Below are 24,238 nucleotides of genomic sequence, written 5' to 3'. Positions count from 1 at the left end.
ACTGTAAGAAGCACTACTTACATGGAAACACATGAAGATCTTCTCTCTCTGTAGACAGCCCTGTAAATAGGTTAAAAAAAAATTATAATTGGAAATCGTAGGTTGAAAATAACCCAAAAACTGATCTACCACCTTAGATATCAAATTAGATATCACCTTAGATATCAAATTTTATCCAACCAAAGTAATTTATTAAAAGAATGTAGTCATATATCAGTTTTTTGAAAGGTCAAAGGCAGTTTCCCAGAGAAAGAATTCCATAAAAAAGTGGTTCAATTCTAAACTGAGTCTGGAACATAAAAGATACCAATAAATGCTCAGAGTCCCAGACTCCCCCAAACCTTGACCCACAGTCCTAAACCTGATGGAAGTCTGGGGCAGTGTTGAGTCTCAAATTGCTCTAAAACTGTGGGGAGTGGTAAAGAGAGGACTGTGCCCATATAAGACAGCAAACTTAATCAAGTGGTAAGCAATGAGGTGTAGGTGGAACACTGCAGACGCCCACATGGTCTCAGCTCCAAGCCTGAAGAGAGCTTCCCCTAGATGACAGGATCAAGGAGCCCTGCCTGTGCAAAGACTCATGCGAAGGCCAACAACACTGCCAGAGACTCCCACAGGCAGCCCCAAGGCCTCTGTCCAGTGCTGACTAAAGACAAGGGGAACATTAGAAACCACCAAAGGAGGACATCACTTCCAGCCATGACAAAAGAAGAGGGATCAGATTGACTCTCCTGCCTCAAACAATGAAAAAACAGACAAAAGGCATGAGGCAAGGGTGCTCAGACACGGGACAATAGGGAGCATAGGACAACGATCCCTGAGAGAAGGAAAACAGATGTGATGTATCCTGATTGCCCATCCTACAGCTTGAGGAAAGTTTCCAGGCCACAGGATAGCAAGGAGGAACCCAAGCAAAGTCAGGGGAGTCCTGAGATGAGGAAACAGAGTTGAGATTCAGGGAGGCAACGGCAGCTAGAATGAGCAGGGCAGAGTACCAGAAAGGAGAGAGTCACACAGAGAAATGCTCCAGAGACTGAGGGGCCTCACTTGAGTGTTCGCCTGGACACCAACCAGCATGTGCAAGTGAGCAAACTACCCGCTGCCAGGGAAAGAACCAACACAAAGAAGCAGGACAAAAAGCAACTTTGGCTCTCACAGCTTGAAGAATGATTCGCACTCCCAACAACCAGACTGGAGAAACCCTGTAACAGAGGGGCCACTGGGCCGAGCACCTGGAAGAGCATCACCTCAGCAGCAGGGCCGCGTCAGCACCAAACTAACTGGTATACAGTTACACGTCGCTTAACGACGGGGACACATTCTGAGAAATACTTTGTTAGGCAATCTCATCACTGTGCAAACATCACAGTGTGTACTTACACAAACCTAGATGGTGTAGCCTATTACACACCTAGGCTATATGATGCTAATCTTATGTGGTCCGTCATTGAGCAAAACATCATTCTGCAGTACATGATGTACCAAACTAAGTACATACATACCTCATTTTACTGTGCTTCGCAGATGAGTTATTTTACAAATTGAAGGTTTGTGGCAAGCATGCGTTGAGCAAGTCTATCGGTACCATTTTTCCAACAGCATTTGCTCACTTCGTGTTTCTGTGTCATATTTTGGTAATTCTCACAATATTTCCAACTTTTTCATTATTATTGTATCTGTTATGGTGGTCTGTGATCAGTGATCTTTGATGTTACTATTGTAATTATTTTGGGACATCAGGAACTGCGCCCATATAAGACAGCAAACAATCAATAAATGTGTGTGTGCTCACTGCTCCGCTGACTGGCTGCTCCCCCATCTCTCTCCCTCTCCTCAGGCTTCCCTGTTCCAAGACACAATAATATTGAAATTAGGGCAATTAATAAGCTTACAATGGCCTCTGAGTGTTCAAGTGAAAGGAAGAGTAGCACATCTCTCACTTTAAATCAAAAGCTAGAAATGATTAAGTTTAGTGAGGAAGGCATGTTAAAAGCTGAGATAGGCTAAAAGCTAGGCCTTTTGTGCCAAACAGTTAGCCAAGTTGTGAATGCAAAGGAAAAGTTCTTGAAGGAAATTAAAAGTGCTACTCCAATGAACACACGAATGATAAGAAAGTGAAACAGTCTTATTGTTGATATGGAGAAAGTTTTAGTGGTCGGGATAGAAGATCAAACAGCGACAACATTCCCTTAAGCCAACGCCTAATCTAGAGCAAGGCCCTAACTCTTCAATTCTATGACGGTTCTGTGAGGTGAGGAAGCTGCAGAAGAAAAGCTGGAAGCTAGCAGAGGTAGGTTCATCAGGTTTAAGGAAAGAAGCTGTCTCCATAACAGAAAAGTGCAAGGTGAACCAGGAAGTGCTGATGGAGAAGCTGCAGCAAGTTATCCAGAAGATCTAGCCAAGGTCATTAATGAAGGTGCCTATATCAAACAACAGCTTCTCAACATACAAGAAACAGCCTTATATTGGAAGAAGATGCCATCTAGGACTTTCACAGCCAGAGAGGAGAAGTCAGTGCCTGGTTTCAAAGCTTCAAAGGACAGACCGACTCTTGTTAGGGGTTAATGCAGCTGGTGATTTAAGTTGAAGCCAATGTTCACCATTTCGAAAATCCTAGGGCCCTTAAGAATTAGGCTACATCTACTCTGCTTGTGCTTTATAAATGGAACAACAAAGCATGGATGACAGCACATCTGTTGACAACATGGTTTACTGAATATTTTAAGCCCACCATTGAGACCTACTGCTCAGAAAAAAAGTTTCCTTTCAAAATATAAGTATTCACTGACAATATACCTGGTCACCCAAAAGCTATGATAGAGATGTACAATGAGATTAATGTTGTTTTCATGCCTGCTGACACAACATCCATTCTGCACCCATGGATCAAGGAATAATTGCAACTTTCAAGTCTTATTATTTAAGAAACACATATTGTAAGGCTACAGCTGCCATAGATAGTGATTTCTCTGACAGATCTGGGAAAAGTAAACGGAAAACCTTCTGGAAAAGATTCACCATTCTAGATGCCATTAAGAACATTCGTGATTCATGGGAAGAGGTCAAAATATCAATATTAACAGGAATTTGGAAGAAGTTGATTCCAACCCTTATGGATGACTTTGAGAGAGTTCAAGACTGCAGTGGAGAGGTTCCTGCAGATGTCGTGGAAATAGCAAGAGAACTAGAATTAGAAGTGGAGCCTGAAGATGTGACTCAACTGCTGCAATCTCATGATAAAACTTTAATGAATGAGGAGTTGCTTCTTAAATAAGCAAAGAAAGTTATTTCTTGAGATAGAACCTACTCCTGGTGAAGATGCTGTGAAGACTGTTGAAATGACAACAAAGGATTTAGAATATTACACAAATTTAGTTGATAAAGCAGTGGCAGGGTTTGAGAGGACCAACTACTCCAATTTTAAAATAAGTTCTACTGTGGATAAAATGCTATCAAACACCATCACATGCTACAGAGAAATCATTCAAGAAAGGAAGGGTCAATTGATATGACACACTTCATTCTTTTATTTAAGAAATTGCCACAGCCACCCCAACCTTCAGCAACCACCAGCCTGATCAGTCAGCAGCCAACAACATGGAGGCAAGACTCTCCACCAGCAAAAGCGTGATGACTCACTGAAGGCTCAGATGTCAGTTAACAACTTTTAGCAATAAAGTATTTTTTAATTAAGGTATGTACATTGTTTTCTAGATTTACTGTTATTGCACACTTAATAGACTACAGTATAGTGTAAACATAACTTTTATATGCACTAGGAAACCAAAAAATTCTGATGACTCACTTTATTTTGATATTTGCTTTATTGCAGTGATCTGGAACTAAACCCACAATATCTCTGAGGTATGCCTGTACTGACTAACAAGGTTCAACAACAAGCCACAAAAGGATTTAGACTTTCCAAGTAAATTAGATACATTACAAAAAGAAAGTTTAAAATATTTTTAAAAACACAGAACCTAACAACATAAAATTCACAATGTCTTTCATTCATTCAAAAATTACTAGGCAGGCAAAGAAGGATGCAAATATATCTCATTATGAGAATAGTTGATCAATAAGAAAAATATCCAGAAATTTCATAAGGAAATAATTAGTATACAAGGTCCTTAAAACAGCTATTATAAATGCATCGTATATGTTCAAGAAGATAGAAGAAAGCACAACATGCCAAGGAGGGACATGAAAAGCATAAAAAAAGACCCAAATCAAACATCTAGAGATGAAAAATATATCTGAGACAAAAAATACACTGGATGGGATTAACATCACATTAGACACTACAGAAGGAGAAACGAGTTGATGTGCAGATGAAACAACCTGCACAGACAGAAACCATTCAAAATGAAACACAGAGAAAGGAAGATCCCCTCTTCCCCCCAAAAAAAAGAAAAAAAAAAGGCAGAAATATATGTATAACTGGAGATGCAGAGGAGAAGGAAAGATGGGACAAAAACACATTTAAAGAAATAATGACAAAAATTTTTCAAAAATTGATGAAAATTAGGAACCCCTAGATACAAGGTCAGCAATCCCCAAGCAGAAGAAAACATGAAGGAATTAAACCAGGACACATCATAATCAACTTACCTAAAGAGAAAATCTTAAAAGCAGGCAGAAAAAAGGAACATGTGCAAAGGGACAAACCCAGACATGGTAGACAGAGGTCTTCTCAGAAACAATGCAAACCAGAAGACAATGGAATGACATCTCTAAAGCAATGAAGGAAAAAACTGCCAACCTGAAATACCATACACAGTAAAAATAACTTTCAAATACAAACAAACAAAAGCTAAAACAATTCATCACCAACACACTGAACCACAAATAATATTAAAGCAAGCCCATGACACAAAAGGAAAATGATATCAGAAGGAAATCTAAATCTACAAAAAGAAATGAAAAGCACTGGAAACAGAAATCCATGAATAAATATAAAAGCATTTTTTCTTAATTTTTAAGATTGTTTTAAAAGATAATAGACTATTTAAAGCAAAAATAATAACAACGTATTGCAGGGTTTATAACAATGTAGAAGTAAAATCACACAACAACAGTAATATAAAGGCCAGAAGTCCTTGGCTCCTCTCTACTGACTACACTCACTTCCCTAGGTTAGCCCACTCAGTCTAGAGCCATAAATACTCTTTCTCTACTGATAATTCCCTAAATTAATCTCCCTATCCCTATCCTCTCCCCTGAGCTCCTGTATCTACTGCCTGCCTGCCCAAGGATGTCTAGATCTATTGTCCAAGACCAATCCTGGACTTCCTCTCACCCCCAAACCTGACCCTTCTGAGGTTATCTCACCTCAGTTGCTCAGACCCCTGGGAGTCATCCCCTGTCCTCTTCACTCCACCTGCCTGACCCCTCCTCCAGCAAGTTCTGTCAGCTCTGCCTTAGCATAGCCTCTGAGATCCCCCACCTCATCCCCCGCACCATAGCTGCAGCCTCCCAAAGAACCTGCCTCCCCTGCATCCCTGAAGCCAGATGAGCTTCAGAAAATGGGGAGGTGGATCTGACTTCCCACTGCACTCAGGAATCACACCCAAACTCCTGGGAGGGCCCACACAGCTGACACTGTTCTCCTGAGCGCATCTCACCCACACCCTTCCTCACCTCGTCCCCAGCTGCCCCCCTGTTTCTCTCCCTCCACCTCACCAGGCTCACCCCACCTCTGGTCTGCTCCAGCTGGGGCATTGTGTGTGGGTTCCCTCATGCCACCAGCTCGACCACCACATCCTCAGAAAGGCCTCCCGGGACCACCTGCCAAGAGTTTCCCCACCTCTTCATCAGTCTTCCTGTTCTAATCCACCTGGCATGTGCCTGTTGTGTTTTTAAGTCATTTCCTTTGTTTTTGGTCTCTCACACACAGTAGAAGTGAACCCCACAGCAGCAGGGAGTGGGGCTATGTGTTCCCTGTCATACCTCCATGCCTGGACAAGCGCTTTGTGGGAGACAGGCCCTCAGCACATGATGGACGGGTGCATGCACAAAGAGACAGACAGGCAGCTGCATGAAGCAAGGGGCCTGCACGCAGGTTGGGGCTCCACTCCCTAAGGGGCAGGACCCTGAAGGAGAATGGACAGAAGTTTAAGAAGAGTTTGCTAGGAGGCCCAGGATGTGCACACCTCTCTCTACATCTGTGGTACTCTCTCTTTTTTCAAAATCACAGAAAGAAATAATACTTATTGGACAGGGAAAAAAAAAGAGAGAGAGAGAGAAAAAAGACATTGTACCTACCGCAAGAGACTTGTAATTCAATTAATCAGGAAAAAACACAATCAGAACATGTCTGATTAGACCTCACCATCTGTTCAGAGGTCAGGGTGCCACAGGGTGAGAGTCACTGCTGACCATGCCGGGGCCACGGGAGTCATAGCCTGGCTCTCGCATCATCAGTAGTCTGAAAGCAACACCCTAGCATCACATATGCTACCACAACCCACAACAGAATTTTATCATTAGAAAGACATTTTAAAAGCCCAGACTAGAAATGATTGTTCAAAATTAACAAGCAAAATTTTATTCCTTTTAACGATTCAGCCATATACACAAATAGTCATGCTCTTATTTGAGATACTGTTTGTAATTTTCCTACTTTAAGGCGCAGAGGAATTTCATGGAATCTTAGTGTTCCAACCAGAGCATCTCCCAAGAATAGAAGCCCTCCCTTACTGAGCGATGCTTTTGTCCTCCCAACGCCCTCTCTCAGACAAGAACACCCTCCACATTCCAACAGCTTGAAAACTGTCAGCAGACACCTAAGGGAGGGAGAGTTTTCTTCTAGATCCCAATGAGGCCCCCATCCCTACACAAGGGCCCCGTGCCCTTGCCTTTTACCCCTCCCACAGCCACCCACACACATCCACACACTCGATAGTCCTTGTCATCCTTGCACTTAGACACTGCTGACATTTTACATAAGAGTTTTAATGTTCATTTTACAGAATGGCCAGGCCCATCAGTCTGAAAGCAGGGAGATTCCTAGCTGTCCTCCCTCATTGGGCAGGGGTGGGGCTCGGACCCCAAAGGCTCCACTAAGAGTGGCTCCTTCTGCAAGACATGCAGTCATGGCTTCTGGGGCTCCTCTGGCGGGAGAGAATGAGTGAGCAGAGACCAGTAGAGAGTGGGGGCAGCAGCCATGGACCACCCAGTGAGATGTTTTAGCCCACTACTTCCAAAGACCATTTAATCATGACTTGAAGTAACACAGGTGGTTTTGCAGTGGGACACACTTGGAAATGTAGCTCCTAGGATTCTGCTCATAGGTCCCATTTTTGCTAAATAGGAGCTCACGCTTCAACAAATCTCAATAAAAGAAGAAGAGTACATGCCACCATTTTTACCCAAAAATTAAACAGCCCATAGAAAAGATCTGACTTGAAGAGGAGGACAGCCTTAACTGCACATTTCTCCACATCTGGGAGACCAAGTATCTCATTAACTCACCCCCTGCAGCAGAGCAAATTCAGAGTTCTGCAGTGCCAACAGGAAGTCAAGGGTGACTAGAGTTTAAAAGAGCATCTGCAGAGGGAGGACGAGCAAGCATGATTCAACTTCATTCCTATCACAGAATCCACCAGTGCAATTACTGTTTGTAAGTAATTACACTCTTGGTGATGGTCGCAGCAAAAAAAGAGAAAGAGGTAGCCAGGGGGTTGAACTTCTTTACTCCTCCACATCAAAACACAGCATCCTGAGGTCAATGCATAGTGATGACATGGTCAACAAAGCCAAGGAACACAGACCCTGAGAGGCTCTCACCTGACCTCCGGCCTGGCATTGTCCTGCAAGGCATGCCAGCCACCTTCCCTGGCCTGGGACAGCAGGCCCTTGATGTTCCCACGCATCCCTGATTGCAAGTTTCCGCCACTCAGAAGTTCAGTGTCATGCTCACAGCACCTGCCCACATCCCAGGAGGGGGCATTTTTCGTTTCATTTTCCTATTTAAGATAGACTATATTCCATGTGTGTGAATATAGATATGCACACCCATGCTTCAATCTTTTTAAATTATATTGATAGACTTTACTAGCAACTTGCAATAATTTATAAAAGGATTTTTGTTTCAATCTCAGTACATGGACTTATTAAATTAAATTTCACTGATTTTACTTTTTTAGTTTTCTGAGTGGGTCACTCTCATTACCAGAATTGGACATGGGAAATCTGGTTGGCCTCTCACCAGGGCATTGAAGTTGCCTAGAATATATCTACTGGTCTTTCTAGACAACTCCCCAAATGTAAGAGTTTCAGTCAGTGACAGAGAATTAGCTGTGCACACCCCTGCCCAGGAACCTCCCATGAGAGTAGGCTCCCATGCAGTGGCAGGCCCTGGCATGGACAGCAGGGCTGGTGCTCAGACCCCGCACTTTATGACAAGGAATGTGTATCCTATGATTGCAAGACACACAACTGCTGTCTGTGTAGAAAGTTGGAAAGTGCAGAAAAGTGAAAGAAAAATATTTAAAACATCCCCAATTCCAGACAGAAGCACTGATAGAAGTAGAGTGTATTTTCTTCCAGTAGTTCCTCATTATAATATTTACCTATAAATTTTTAAAACAAAATGAGGTCAATTATATGTGCTCTCAGAACAATGCAGTTTACCTATGTCTGTAATATTTTTAGAAAACATTAACAGCTTGCTTTTAGCCTTTTAATAATGTTTATTGATAGAGAAATTTGTCAGTGGAAATCAAACTTATCTATTAAATTACTTGCATTCTTTTATGCTCATAAAAATGTTTCTGCATATCAAAGATCAGACTAATTTTCACATAATTCTTCTCTTATTAAAAAAAACATGTATTGTTTCTCCTATGAGTATAAAGTCATGTATGTTCATTTAGGAAAATTCAGAAAATCCAAAAGTGTGTAGGAACAGACACCAGCAGTGATCCCAGTTCTCAGAAACAGATACCCTAATCCTTTGGCTGTACTTCCTTAAGGCCTTTAAAATGCAGGCACACATATACACATGTATGTATATTTTATATCATATATATACTGTTTTTATGTATGTTTTGACTTCATGTGCTGGGCACAATTTTTCACATCATGAATCATTCCTATAAATGCTAATTGCTGCCTAATATTCTATTGTGTTGTAGAAGTACAATAACTGATTTACTAGGTTCTCTATTATTTGGGCATTTGAGCTGCTTCCAATTGTTAATTATTTAAATTAAAGATGTAATGAACATCTTCTGTATATAAACTTAGTGCTTATCTGATTATTTCCTAAAGATAAATTCTTAAGAGTAGAATTTTCAGCCTAAGTGCATGAATACTTTCAAAGCTGCAGACACACAAGGAGCCTCCAGAAACTCATCTCCCTGCACTCACTCCCTGAGACACATAAAATGAAGAGGATGAGAGTCTGATCTCTGTGATTCCTTGCCAAAACTCCTTATTATAAACCTTCTCAAAATTTATGCCAACAAGATGGTCAAAGAATGATGTGTGTGCATGTATTCATCAATAGTGAAGTTTGAGGGCCTGCCCTGTGACTGAGTGGTTAAGTTCGTGTGCTCCGCTTGGGCAGCCCAGGGTTTCACCAGTTCAGATCTTGGGCGCAGACATCACACCACTCGTCAGGCCATGATGAGGCACCGTCCCACATGCCACAACTAGAAGGACCCACAACTATAATATACAACTATGTACTGGGGAGATTTGGGGAGATTAAAAAAAATAGTGATGTTCGGCATCTTCTCACATCTGTTGGTATTTGTGTTCCTTTTCTAAACTGACTGCTCAGCGTTCGCCAGCAAAGTAACTAGATGAGAATCAATGAAACACATGAAGGACACAAAATTAATTTCTGGCCAAAGGTTCAACAAGTAAGTTTATTGTAGAAAAGAAGAAATTCACGTGTTTTTTCTTTTTTGATTGGCACCTGAGCTAACAACTGTTGCCAATCTTTTTTTTTTCTGCTTTATCTCCCCAAACCACCCCTCCCTGCACATAGTTGTATATCTATGGGTCCTTCTACTTGTGGCATGTGGGACACAGCCTCAACATGACCTGATGAGCAGTGCCATGTCCGTGCCCATGTCCGCGCCCAGGATCCTAACCCTGGGCCCCCGCAGCGGAGCACGCGAACTTAACCACTCGGCCACAGGACCGGCCCCTCATGTGTTTTTTTAATATTAGATTTAAAAAAATTTAATAGACCTAATAATCTGATTAAACTGGGAGGAAATCACTGTGAATTCAGGGTCATAAAAGGTTTGTCTCCAGTTCTCCCAGTAGAAGTGGCCACCACAAATACTCATGTGATTTTAGCTTCTAACTCTACTTTCCACACATACACACACACAAGTTCTTTGGCAGGTAGCTGTTTGCATGACTTGAGGCAGGAGGAAGCAGAGGGCCAGAAAGCAATATGCCTTCAAGTGTCTGAGGAGCCACAGGGCCCCTGTCCAGGGTGCAGGCATCTCAGCATAAGAGAGAATTCTTATTATAGTTTAATCTGAAACAGGAGCTCAGGCTGAACTCCAGGTTCAAACCGTCTTAGAACAGGCAACCAAGTCACCTATGCTACTAACTAATTGGTCAAAAAGGCAAAGCCTCGGAGTGTGGGAGTGACATCAGCAACATGATGGCATGAGCTCACCCGCGACTCTCTCCCCTCCAAAGTACAACCAAAAAGAGCAACAGCTTTCCAACCAAAAAAACAATCCTAACAACAGAAATCATCAGAGACCCATACCAGCCAAACAACGGAAGGCAGAGAGGCTGCAGCCCGCCTCCGAGGAGCTGGAACCAGCTGGGAGAGAACCTCACTCAGCCCCTAGAGACTGAGATCGCTGCAGTGGGTTTGGGAAGGAGCGGGGGAGGGGCCGCACGTTGGGGGACTCCCACCAACCAGGACTCCCACCGCCAGTGCAGCAAAACCCTCTAACAGGGGAAAGCTTTCTGTGGGGGTACCCCAGCAAGCCAGGGCCCGGGGAGACCAGAAAGTGAGAGCTGATCCAATAAGGGCCGGAGTGAGTGAAAGTGCCCATCCTCCCCCAACCCATGCTGTGTGCTGCCATCTTGGCTGAAGGCACAGGGCTCAGAAAACAAGCCTCTCGATCCCCATCTAGTGGCGACAGGCTGCAATTGCAGCTGAATAATAGCATCATGCGCAAATCTGCTCCTCTACCATCCAGCAATTTATAAAAGCTCCAGTCCAAAATGAAAACAATAAAAATACAGAAGTAGCTCCTGAGGGCTTGGAAATGGGTAAACTAAGTGAAGAGGAGTTCAAAATAGCTATCCTCAAAATATTCAATGAGGTAAACGGAAATATAGAGAAACAAGTCAACAAGTTCTGGAGTTACTTCACAAAAGATTGAAATTATAAAGAAGAATCAATTAGAAATACTAGAGATGAAAAATACAATGGATCAGATAAAACAGAATACAGATTCCCTGAATGCCCGTGTAGACACCATAGAGGAGAAAATTAGCATAATCGAAGACAGACAGGCTGAATGGCTCCAGACAGAGGAAGAAAGAGAACTAAGACTTTAAAAAACTATACAAAATCTCAGAGAAACAGCTGACTCAATGAGAAAATGCAACTTAAGAATCATCGGAATTCCTGAGGGCGTGGAAAAGGAAAATGGAGCAGAAAGTGTGCTCAACAAAATAATAGAAGAGAACTTCCCAAATCTAGGGATTGAGAGAGAAATGTGTGTGGAGGAAGCTTTCAGATCTCCTAGATTTGTCAATGTAAAAAGACCTACTGCAAGGCACATAGTAGGAAAAATGGTAAAAATGAAGGACAAAGAAAGAAGACTCAGGGCAGCAAGGCAGAAGAAAATAACCTACAAAGGAACCCCCATCAGACTTTCAGCAATTTCTCTACAGAAACCTTACAAGCTAGGAGAGACTGGAGTGACATATTCAAAACTTTAAAGGATAAAAATCTTCAGCCAAGAATACTCTATCCAGCAAAAATATCATTCAGATATGAGGGAGAAATTAAATCTTTTCCAGACAAACAAAAGCTGAGGGACTTCGTAGTCACACGACCTCCACTACAAGATATCCTCAAGAAGGCTCTCATGCCTGAAAAAACAAAAAACGGGAGTAAGGGGTCACAAAACACAGAGTAGGGAGACAAATAGATAGAATTTGAATAGGATAGCAAATATTCAACTATAGCATTAGGATAAAGGGAAGGAAATCACCAAAGCAAAGACAAGCTTATCACTCTAACCACAAACTCACAACACAAGTTGGAATAAGAGATGAAAATAATAATTTAGGAGGGGAAGAGGAAAAGGACTGAAACAGTCTAGGCTAAGGAAGTAAGAGACCACCAGAAAATTGACTATGTTATACACGAGATTCTGAATGCAAACTTCAGGGTAGCCACTAAACTAAAAAGCAGAACAGAAACACAAAACATAAATAAGGAAAAATCTAAGAAACCCAGCATAAGAAATTGCAGAAGTCAATGGGTAGGCTAAAACACACAGGACGAGAAACAAAGGAAACACAGGAAAACCAGAAAACGAGCAACAGAATGACAGCATTAAGCCCTCATGCATCAACACTCACCACCAATGTAAACGGATTGAACTCTCCCATAAAAAGACACAGAGTGGCAAAATGGATTAAAGAACAAGATCCAACAATTTGCTGCCTCCAGGAAACACACCTCAGCTCCAAGGACAAACACAGGCTCAGAGTGAAAGGGTGGAAGACAATACTCCAAGCTAACAGCAAACAAAAGAAAGCAGGTGTCGCAATACTTATATCAGGCAAAACAGACTTCAAGATAAGGCAGGTAAAGAGACACACTGAGGGCCAATATACAATGATCAAAGGGACACTTCATCAAGAAGAAATAACGCTTATAAATATCTATTCACCCAACATAGGGGCACCAAGGTTCATAAAGCAACTATTAACAAACCTAAAAGAAGGTATCAAAAATAACAGAATAATAGTAGGGGACCTCAACACCCCACTCACATCAATGGACAGATCATCCAGACAGAAAATCAACAAAGAAACAGTGGAGCTAAATGAAAAGCTAAAACAGTTGGACTTAATAGACATATATAGAACACTTCATCCAAAAACAGCAGAATACACATTCTTCTCAAGCGCACATGGAACATTCTCAAGGATAGGCCGTATGTTGGGAAACAAGGCAAGCCTCTACAAATTTAAAAAAATTGAAATAATAACAAGCATCTTCTCTGATCATAATGCTGTAAAGCTAGAAATTAATTACAAGAAAAAAGCTGAGAAAGGCACAAGGATGTGGAGACTAAACAATACGCTATTGAACAAGCAATGGATCATTGAAGAAATTAAGGAAGAAATCAAAAAATACCTGGAGGCAAATGAAAATGATAACATGCCATACCAACTCGTATGGGATGCAGCAAAAGCTGTATTAAGAGCAAAATTCATCACAATTCAGGCACATCTTAACAAACAAGAAAAATCCCAAATCAGCAATCTTAAACTACACCTAACTGAATTAGAGAAAGAAGAACAAACAAAGCCCAAAGTCAGCAGAAGGAGAGAAATAATAAAAATCAGAGCAGAAATAAATGCTATTGAAACAAAAAAAAGCAGTAGAAACGATCAATGAAACAAAGAGCTGGTTCTTTGAGAAGATAAATAAAATTGACAAAGCCCTAGCCAGACTTACAAAGAAAAAAAGAGAGAAAGCTCAAATAGACAAAATCAGAAATGAAAGAGGAGAAATAACAACAGACTCCGCAGAAATACAATGGATTATAAGAGAATACTATGCAAAACTATATGCCAGCAAAATGGATAACCTAGAGACAATGGATAAATTCTTGGACTCCTACAATCTCCCAAAGCTCATTCAAGAAGAAGCAGACAATTTGAACAGACCAATCACAAGGAAAGAGATTGAAACAGCCATCAAAAGCATCCCAAAGAATAAAATCCCAGGACCAGATGGCTTTCCTGGGGAATTCTACCAAACTTTCAGAGAGGACTTAATACCTATCCTTTTCAAGCTATTCCAAAAAATTAGGGAGGATGGAACATTTCCTAACACATTCTATGAGGCCAACATCATGCTGACACCAAAACCTGACAAGGAGAGCACAAAAAAGGAGAACTACAGGCCAATATCGCTGATGAACATAGATGCAAAAATTCTCAACAAAATTTTGGCAACCCAAATACAGCAATTCATCAAAAGGATCATACATCATGGTCAAGTGGGATTCATACCAGGGACACAGGGATGGTTCAACATCCGCAAATCAATCAGTGTGATACACCACATCAACAAACTGAGGAATAAAAATCACATGATCATCTCAATAGATGCAGAGAAAGCATTTGACAAGATCCAACAGCCATTTATGATAAAAACTCTGAACAAAATGGGCATAGAAGGGAACTACCTCAACATAATAAAGGCCACATGACAAACCCACAGCCAACATCATCTCAATGGGCAAAAACTGAGCGCCATCCCCCTGAGAACAGGAACGAGACAAGGATGCCCTCTATCACCACTCTTGCTTAACATAGCTCTGGAGGTCCCGGCCAGAGCAATCAGGCAAGCAAAAGGAATAAAAGGAATCCAAATGGGGGGGAAGAAGTGAAACTCTCGCTGTTTGCAGACAACATGATCTTATATGTAGAAAATCCCAAAGAATCCATTGGAAAACTTTTAGAAGTAACCAACAACTACAGCAAAGTTGCAGGGTATAAAATCAATTTACATAAATCAGTAGCATTTCTATAATAATGTTCATCATCGCTGATCATCAGGGAAATGCAAATCAAAACTACACTAAGATATCACCTTACACCCATTAGAATGACAAAAATAACTAAATCAAATAGTAACAAATGTTGGAGAGGTTGTGGAGAAAAAGGAACCCTCATACACTGCTGGTGGGAATGCAAACTGGTGCAGCCACTATGGAAAACAGTATGGAGATTCCTCAAAAAATTAAAAATAGAACTACCATACGATCCAGCCATCCCACTACTGGGTATTTATCCAGAGAGCTTGAAGTCAGCAATCCCAAAAGTCCTATGCACCCCAATGTTTATTGCAGCATTATTTACAATCGCCAAGATGTGGAAGCAACCTAAGTGCCCATCAACAGATGATTGGATAAAGAAGATGTGGTATATATATACAATGGAATACTACTCAGCCATAAAAAAGAACAAAATCGTCCCATTTGCAACAACATGGATGGACCTTGAGGGAATTATGTTAAGTTAAATAAGCCAGATAGAAAAGGACAATCTCTGTATGACTCCACTCATATGAGGAATTTAAACCTGTGGACAAAGAGAACAGGTTAGTGGCTACCAGGGGAAAGGGGGGGTAGGGGTTGGGCACAAAGGGTGAAGGGTTGCATCTACAACACGACTGACAGACAATAATATACAACTGAAATTTCACAAGATTGTAACCTATCATTAACTCAATAAAAAATTTAAAAAAAAGAATGCAAAGCCTCCTCCTGCTGGTCTGGAGCAATATTGCTGTGCCACAGGGGGTTATCCGCCCTCTGAGGAAGGTGCAAACGAAGGCTTCTGTAAAGCCACTGTAATCCTATAAAGGGGTGGTGACAGGGAAATTAATTAAAATTATGGTGCATGTATTTTTTAAGGTTTACATGTAATAATGAATTTTGTAATCATATTTCTGTATGTTTTACAGCTAATTTTTTTATTTTTGAGGAAGATTAGCCCTGAGCTAACTACTGCCAATCCTCCTCTTTTTGCTGAGGAAGACTGGCCCTGAGCTAACATCCATGCCCATCTTCCTCTACTTTATACGTGGGATGCCTACCACAGCATGGCTTGCCAAGTAGTGCCATGTCTGCACCTGGGATCCGAACGGTGAACCCCAGCCCGCCGAGAAGTGGAACACGCGAACTTAACCACTATGCCTCTGGGCTGGCCCACAGCTAATGTATTTAAAGAATAATTTCTAACACTGCTTAAATTGTTTTTTAAATGATTATTATATATAAACAACATATTGAGTCCTAAATAAAGTAGAAATAGCAGCAAGTGTTCATCTTCCAGTACAAAAGCCTCGTAGATGTTAAAGACCCTCCCCATTTTCCCACCTGCTTGTTTATCTTTTAATTATCAATCTGGAGATGCCCTCTCTACTAATCATTGGCTATTACATGTTTCCACTTCCTCTTACTGGCCTTTGAATTTGGTTATGGAGTGATTCTGCCTTACAGTTTTGAAATCTGGCATTCTTTTAGTTTCCAGGTTTGGTATCATGATTGGAGAAGTCATACCAAAAACATATTCTGCTACCAGGTGTATGGCTTTTCTTACCCCCTCCGTCTGTTCCTCAGCTGTCTTTCTTCACCTCTCCCAGTGACAGCACCTCCAGCCACCCTGAGAGCATCTGCTGCTCCTCCCTCTGCTACTGACACCCAAGAGCTGTCTGCAAGTCACCCCACAGCCACTGCGAAGCCCACTCCCCTCTCCCACAGCTTCCTCTCACATGGTGCAGCTGCACAGCCCGAATTCTGAGGCCATATCAGCCCGACCTTGGGAGGAGAAATTGTGAATGGTTAGCTAGATACAACTGAGCCAATCACACCAATGTGATTTGTTCCGTGAATTCCCATGGCCGGTTTAACACCAGACGGAACTTTTTTACACACTAATCTCCCTTTTTATGAGTTGGGCTCTAGATTCTCTACTCGGCTCTCCTGAGCTCTTTGCCTCTTTTCAGCACTAATACCACACTGCTTTGATTTCTTAGCTTTATAGAATGTTCTGATATCAACTAGGATAAGCAGCCATGCATTGTTCTTAAGCTTGCATTTTACTTCCTTGTGACATTTAGAAGGGGTTAACCAATTACTATAAAATATCCTGTTAAATCGCATTCATTTTTTTCTTAATTTTTAATTATAAAATATGGTAGGTAGATGACATCACTGGGAATGACAGAGTAATAACCACTGACAGCTCATTCCTCCATAAAAACAATGAGACCAATGGCAAAGTTTTCATAATTAACTTGTTAAGAACTCTGGAAATTAACCAAAGGGCTGCAGCAATTCAAGGATCATTTATTTATTCAGGAAAATCAACTGGATCTTGGTAAGAATGGCAAGCTGTGTGGCGTTTTAACTTGCCCTACTACCATCTCCTCCTCCCCTGCTCCACCAGGGCCTTGAAAACCAGCAGCCCCACAGCCCTGGAAGGGGTAGGATAGGGCGGGCACTCCTGCAAAGCTGTGAACACTCACATTACAAAACGAAGAAAGATCCCAACTCAATAACCTGAACTTCCACCTTAACAAACTAGAAAAACAAGAGAAAATTAAACCCAAAGTAAGCAGAGGAAAGAAATAACAAATCCTACAGCAAAAATGAGTGAAAGAGAGAATAGAAAAACAAACCAAAAGTGATTTCACCCAGACTGACCAAGAGAGAAGACTCAATTACTAAAATTAAGAACGAAAGAGGGAACATTACTGCCAACCTTATAGATATAAAAAGAATTATAAGGAAATACTAAGAACAATTTTTTATCAACAAATTAGATAAACCAGATGAAATGAACAAATTCCTAGAAATAAATACAGCCTATGGAAACTGACTCAAGAAGAAACAGAAAATCTGAATAGATAAATATAGATGATATAGATATAGATCATATGGTACAGATAATATAGATATTTCAATGGGGGAGAATTAAGGATCTACAAATAAACTCCTACATTTTACAGTCAATTGGTTTTTGACTAAAGGTACCAAGACAAGTCAATGGAAAAAGACTATACATTTCAATAAATGGTGCTGGGACAACTGGATATCCACAGGCAAAAGAACAAATTTGGACCCCTACTTCATATCATATACCAAAATTATTCAAAATGGATCAAAGACCTAAACATTAAGAGCTAAAACTATAAAGCTCTTAGAAGAAAATGTGAAAAACGTGAAAACATGACCTTGGATTAAGCAATGGTTTCTTAGATGTCACACCAAAAGTACAAGTGGCAAAAGGAAAAATAAATTAGACTTCATCAAAATTAAAAATTTTTGTGCTTCAAAAGACACTATCAATAAAGTGAAAAGATAATCCAGCAAACAGGAGAAAATTTCTGCAAATCTGATACAGGACAAGCACCTAGAATACATAAAGAATTCTTGCAACTCAACAATAAAAAAACAAACAACTCAATTGAACAATGGGCAAATGATTTGAATACACATTTCCCCATAGAATGTATATAAATGGCCAATAAGCACATGATTCTAAACATCATTAGTCATCAGGGAAATGCAATTAAAATCACAGTGAGATATCACTTCATACTCACCAGAATGGCTATAATCAAAAAGACCAACAACAACAAGTAGTTGGTGAGCACATGCAGAAATTGGAAGCTTCAAACAATGCGAGTGGGAATGCAAAATGGTACAGCCATTTTGGAAAACACTCTGGCAGTTTCTCAAAAAGTTAAATATATTGTTGCCATGTGACCCAGCAATTCCACTTCTATATACCCAAGAGAACTCAAAATATATATCCAAGGAAAACTTGTACACAAATATTCATAACAGCATTATTCATAATAGCTAAAAAGAGGAAACAACCCAAACGTCCATCAATGGATGAACCGATAAACAAAATGTGGTATATCCATGCAATGGAATATTATTCAGTCATAAAAAGGAATAAAGTACTAATACTGGCTATAACATAGATGAACCTTGAAAACATTATGCTAAATGAAGGAAACCAGACACAAAATACCACATACTGTACGATTCCACCTATACAAAATGTCCAGAATGAGCAAATCCATGGAAACAGAAAGTAGATTAATGGTATACATGGACTAGGAGAAAGGGAGAATGGGAAGTGACTGCTAATGGGTACAGGGTTTCCTTTTGGGTTAGAGAAAATGGTCTGAAATTAGATAGTGGTAATGGTTACACAGTTCCGTGAATAAACAAAAATCCACTCAATTATTATGCTTCAATGGGATGAATTTTATGGTATGTAAATTATATCTCAAAACGTAAAAGGCATCTATGTACTTACCATAAAGAGTAAAGAGTTGTCAACATTTTGTATTATTTGCTTCAGATCTCTATTAAAAATGCTTACAGATACCACTAAAGCCCTCTACCCCACTGACAACCCCTCCTTCCCTATAGGTAGGTAATGACATAATCTAAGGATGGTGCATCATCATTCACAGTCAGGTGTTTATACCTTTACCGGCTGTGTAAGGATGCAAAAACAACAATATCATACTTGTGCAACGTAGTTTTTTACAGTCAACATTGTTAGTAAGGCTTATGCATCTTGATACACGTAGACCTAATTCATTCATTTGAAAGCTGAATGATTTCTGACTGTGTGAATCAAACCAACTTCTGAGTCCCCTTATTGAGGCCACTTAGGTAGCTGCCACTGTTTTGCTGCTACACACACTGTCAGACCATATCCTCAGTCCCCCAGGAGTTCTTCTAGAGCAAATGCCTGAAAATGACATTGGTGGATCAGATTTTGTGCACACTGTCAACTTTACTTATGTAACCAAATCTGTCTCCACAGCAGTTATACCAATCTGCACTCCCCAGAGCTGGATGTAAGAATGCCCATTCCCCCACACCTCCCTGATATTTATGAAGTGACTTCATGCTTGCCCATCTGATGACTATGAAATGGCCTCTCATTGTTTTCATCCTATGTTGTAGATTAATAGAAAAATCAGTTTTCACACACACATAACCTTTCTGGTTTCCTCATTTTGAATTGTCTTTTCTTCTTCTTCTTCTTCTTCTTCTCCTTCCCCAAAGCCCCCCAGCACACAATTGTATATTCCAGTTGTAGGCCCTTCTGGTTGTGCTATGTGGTACACTGCCTCAGCATGGCTTGAGGAGCAGCGCCATTTAGGCGCCCAGGATCCAAACCAGTAAAACCCTGGGCCGCAGAAGTGAAGCACGAACTTAACCACTCGGCCACAGGGTGGCCCCTTGAATTGTCTTTGTAAAGCCTTTATCCATTGTATGCTTATTCTTTCTAGATCTTTGATCTTAATCCTTTTCAAGTTATATGACTTTCAAATGTATCCTCCTGTCTATAGTCGGTCTTTTAATTCTATAAATATCATCTATATCCAGATGCTTTTTCTATGTAATACAGTCAAATAAAGCAGTCTTTTTCCTTACAGTTTGCGCCCGGTTTCAGAAATTCCTCTGCACCCAGAGGTCAAAGATAGTCTTCTCTCTTTTCTTCTGTAAGTTTTAGTTTTGTTTTTCACACTCAGGATTTTATTTCATCTAGAACTCAGTCTCATATATGAAACATTGGGTAGGGCTCTAATTTTATCTTTACCATATGGGGAGATTATCCCAGCAATACAATATTTATTAAAAGGTCCATGCTTTCCCTATAGACTTGCAATGCAACCTCCAGTGTTACGAATTCCTGTGGGTGTGGGGAATAGGGGGATTGTGTGGGTGCAGGAGTAGGGTATATGTGGATGTGTGAGGGGGTGGGGGTGCGGGGGGTATGGGTGTAGGCATGAGGTGGATGTGTATGGTGTAGGGGTGGAGGGGGTATGTGGGGGTGGGGAGTATGTTCCCTAACTATGTTGCATTGGCATATCTGTCTATCCCTGGGCCAATAATACAAATCTTAAATATTACACTTTTATAATAAGCACTGACATCTGGAAGGGCAAGCCTCCTCTTATTCTTTTTTACAAAATTACTTACTATTTTGGCCCCTTACTACCCTATCTGTAGTGTAGGATCAGCTTTTCAAAACCCATGAGAAGCCCTGACAGGATCTGGTTTGGCATTTAATTGACAAATGTCATCTTTAAATATCAACTGTTCACATCATTAACAAGATATAGATAATACTGTTTATTTATGCCTCTCTATTTTTTGATCAACCTTATCAAGGGTTTGAAAATTTTGTTTTTCTTTATAAACAACCAGCTTTTTATTACTTCTATTTTTCTATGTTTCCCATTTCACAAATTTCTCTTCTTACTTTTATCATTTTCTTCTTTCTACTTTCTTTTGCTCTCTTAGCTTCTTAATTTGAACACATTTAATCATTCTGAGCCTTTATTCTTTTCAAATACATAACTCTAAGGATATAAATTTCCCCCCAAGAACTGCCACATTCTACAAGCTTTAATTTACATTGTTAGAGTCAGTCAATTCTGGATATCTCCACTGGGACCTCCTCTTTAATTTGCAAGATTTTTAATGTTTTTTTAAAAGTCAAATAGATTTTCTTCTTTGTGCTTTTATTATTGATTTCTGACTTACCTTCATTAGGTCAGAAGATGTTATCTGAAAGCATATGAGATTTACTTTGTGACCAAATACAAGGTCAAATTTTTCTTTTCTTTTCTTTTCTATTTTTGCTGAGCAAGATTAGCCCTGAGCTAACATCTGTTGCCAATCTTCCTCTTTTTTGGCTTGAGGAAGATTAGCCCTGAGCTAACATCTGTGCCAATCTTCCTTCACTTTATACGTGCGTTGCCACCATACCATGGCTGACAAGTAGTGTAGGTCCACATCTGGGATCTGAACCCGCGAACCTGGCCGCCAAAGCAGAGTGCGCTGAACTTTAACCACTACACCACAGGGCCAGCTCCACAAGGTCAGATTTTGAAAATGTTTCATGTACCTCAAGAAAATATGTATTCTCTAATTGACTGTAGTTTTTTTATATGACAAAGAGACAGAGCTTGTTCAAATCTTGTACACTTTTACTTATGTATTGGTATCTGACCTATCAATTCCTGAGAAAGGAGCATTAAAATAGCCAATGTGATTGCAGATTTATCAATTTCTCCTTGTAAATCAGCCAATTTTTCTATATATTCTGAGGTTTAGTTATTGTATATATATAATTTCAGAATTATTCTATCTTTGTCATGTTTATTTTCTTTTATCACCATATAGAACGTATATTTTACATTAAAAAGTTTTTTGTCTCTACATGCATTCACTCATCTGATAGTAACAGAGCTACATGAGTTTTGTTGTAGGCGTTAATTGCCTCAGATGTTTACTTTATGTATACCGTCAAACTCTCTCCCAGACAATATTAAAAGCATTTGAATGGGTTTTGTATTGTATTGTTTAGGTCCCATCTTAAGACTTCATGTCCACATCAACTCTCTGGGTGCCCTGAAACACAGGATTTCCTGCAGGACTAGATAGAAGATTGGGATAAGAGGTGGGATCAGAGTGGCTCCAAGACTTCTGGCTCAAGCAACTAGAAAACAGAGTTATGGTGGGAAGCTCAAGAGTTCAGTTTTGGACATGTTAAGTCTGAGATGCAAGTGGAGATGTCAAATAGGCAAGAAGACAAATTAGTGCAGAGTTGACTGGACAGATCCAGGGTGGGAGTCATCAGAACAGAGAACAGGTGAGACTCCCAAAGTAGTGAGGAAGTGGAGGCACAATCAGCCACATTGAAGAGATGATGAGCAAACACAGTGAGTTCAGAACAGTGTGTAGGCACCACAGCCTTTCAGGGAAAACGACAAAGCAAGAGAGCAGAAATACAAAACCTTCCCATCCTCCCAACCCCAAACCTGAGACAAAGTTTGAACACAGCTGGGTCTGTGCATGTCCCACCCCCATCTGTCCTGGGAACAGGCCCCCTGCACCAAGCCGACAAGGAGAACGCCACATACAAAGGAAGAAAACAGAAATCAGAGGCAGAGCTATGACGGTGGAGTTGACTCCTCCTTAGGAAAGGTTTTGGAAGGAGTCACTGAGGCAGATAAAGAACCAGATCCTGAAGAAAGCAACCTGCATATGACTGAATGGGCACACTTACGTCTGTGCACGTAGAAGAAAGCCTGAGTTGAGCTGGTCAAGTTTTTCTGCTGACTCTGGCCATGTCAGTGTGGCTCTGAAGTCACATGGCTGCACATCTTTACTGTCATTCTCATTGGCATCGTCATCTCTAACTGCCCACAAACTGAGATAACGGAGACCCTCATCTTCATAAGCCCCTAGTAAAGAGGCCGGATTGGCGGCAAGCTGAGAGGGGTCCTGCTGGCACTGCAGTCCCTGCACTTGTCACGCAGGCTGGCCCCTCCAGAGCAAGCAGTAGACAGGGAGTCAACAGAGTGGGGCACAGCCTAAAGGAGCCCACACTGTTTTAGGAGAGAGGAGATGTGGACCCCTGTGTTAGGAGAGAGGTGATGTGGCCCTCCATGTTAGGACAGAGGAGATACGGACCCCCATCTTAGGACAGAGATGTGGACCCTCATGTTAGGACAGAAATGTGGATCCAAACAGCCAAAATGCAAGATGGGCCAAAAGTCTCCCTCTGCTTTAACAAGGTAAAAATCAATGAGTTACAATATTCAAGAGGAGACACTGCTTCCTCCTGCGTAGATAGGAAAGCTGCATGGACAGACAAGGTACGTCTGCGCACCAGGCCGTGTGGAAGGATCGGATACAGTCTGCAGAGGGGCAGTCCTGCCAGATGGAAAGCACAAACAAGGTCAGGGGTCAGCCCAGTTTGGCTGGAGCATTAACTTAATAAAAGGGAAAAGTGGTAAATTAAGCTAGAGAGACAGGCTGCAAGCCAATGCTAGAACACCCACAACATGTGGCTAAGGGGCTTGCTTGCTCAGACTTAATATAAAAAATAAAAGGATATTAAGGACAACTTCAGAGCAGTGGTGGCAAGTTGAAATCTGGAACTTTGTTACTATTGGAGTAATTTCCTAAAGTCTAGATAATACATTTATCCCAAAACTCCCATGTGGTGCTGGGGATTGACCTGTGTATTTCACTGCAAAGGCAGCAATATTTCAATATAAATGATACAGAAGCAACCCTCAGTAAAAATGTATCATCATAACTAGTATATAAATGTAGATCTTGAAAACAGCTCAAGCTAATAAGATGCTAATCACAAACCAATGTTTATACCATCAATGGAAGACTCAGGGACAAATCACCTGAAAAAGAAACGGTTTACTTGAAAGAGATACAAGAGAATCATTCTTCAAAACTGACTTGCCAAATGAAAAACAGACCAAAATTGTAAATTTGGGGAATTTAGGGAATGGCAAATTAAAACAAGATACAACTACACATCTATTAGAATAGTTAAAATAGTTAAAATTCAAAAGTGACAATACTAAATGCTGACAAGTGTGTGGAGCAGCAGGAACTCACTCTCATTCATTTCTAGC

The 24,238-nt window shown here is 40.7% G+C and overlaps 1 protein-coding gene across 49 annotated transcripts in view; it reads right to left on the bottom strand.

Annotated features, from left to right (window-relative positions):
* PCBP3 (poly(rC) binding protein 3) overlaps positions 1-24,238 on the bottom strand; it is a 280,291-nt gene that overhangs the window by 188,968 nt on the left and 67,085 nt on the right. For 26 of the 49 annotated variants that reach the window (XR_011534040.1, XR_011534039.1, XR_011534042.1 and 23 more), the window contains exon 2: positions 22-60. The exons of 22 other annotated variants lie outside the window; for them this stretch is intronic. The gene's annotated coding sequence lies outside the window, so the exon portion shown is untranslated. Of the gene's footprint in view, positions 1-21; positions 61-24,238 lie in introns of those variants that run through there. One more of the 49 variants, XM_070597955.1, reaches the window with a different exon arrangement.

Source organism: Equus przewalskii, chromosome 27 (genome assembly GCF_037783145.1).
Source record: "Equus przewalskii isolate Varuska chromosome 27, EquPr2, whole genome shotgun sequence".
In the NCBI taxonomy this organism is placed as follows: Eukaryota; Metazoa; Chordata; class Mammalia; order Perissodactyla; family Equidae; genus Equus; species Equus przewalskii.
Note: the sequence above shows the minus strand (reverse complement) of the source record. Positions and strands in the feature narration are given on the sequence as shown.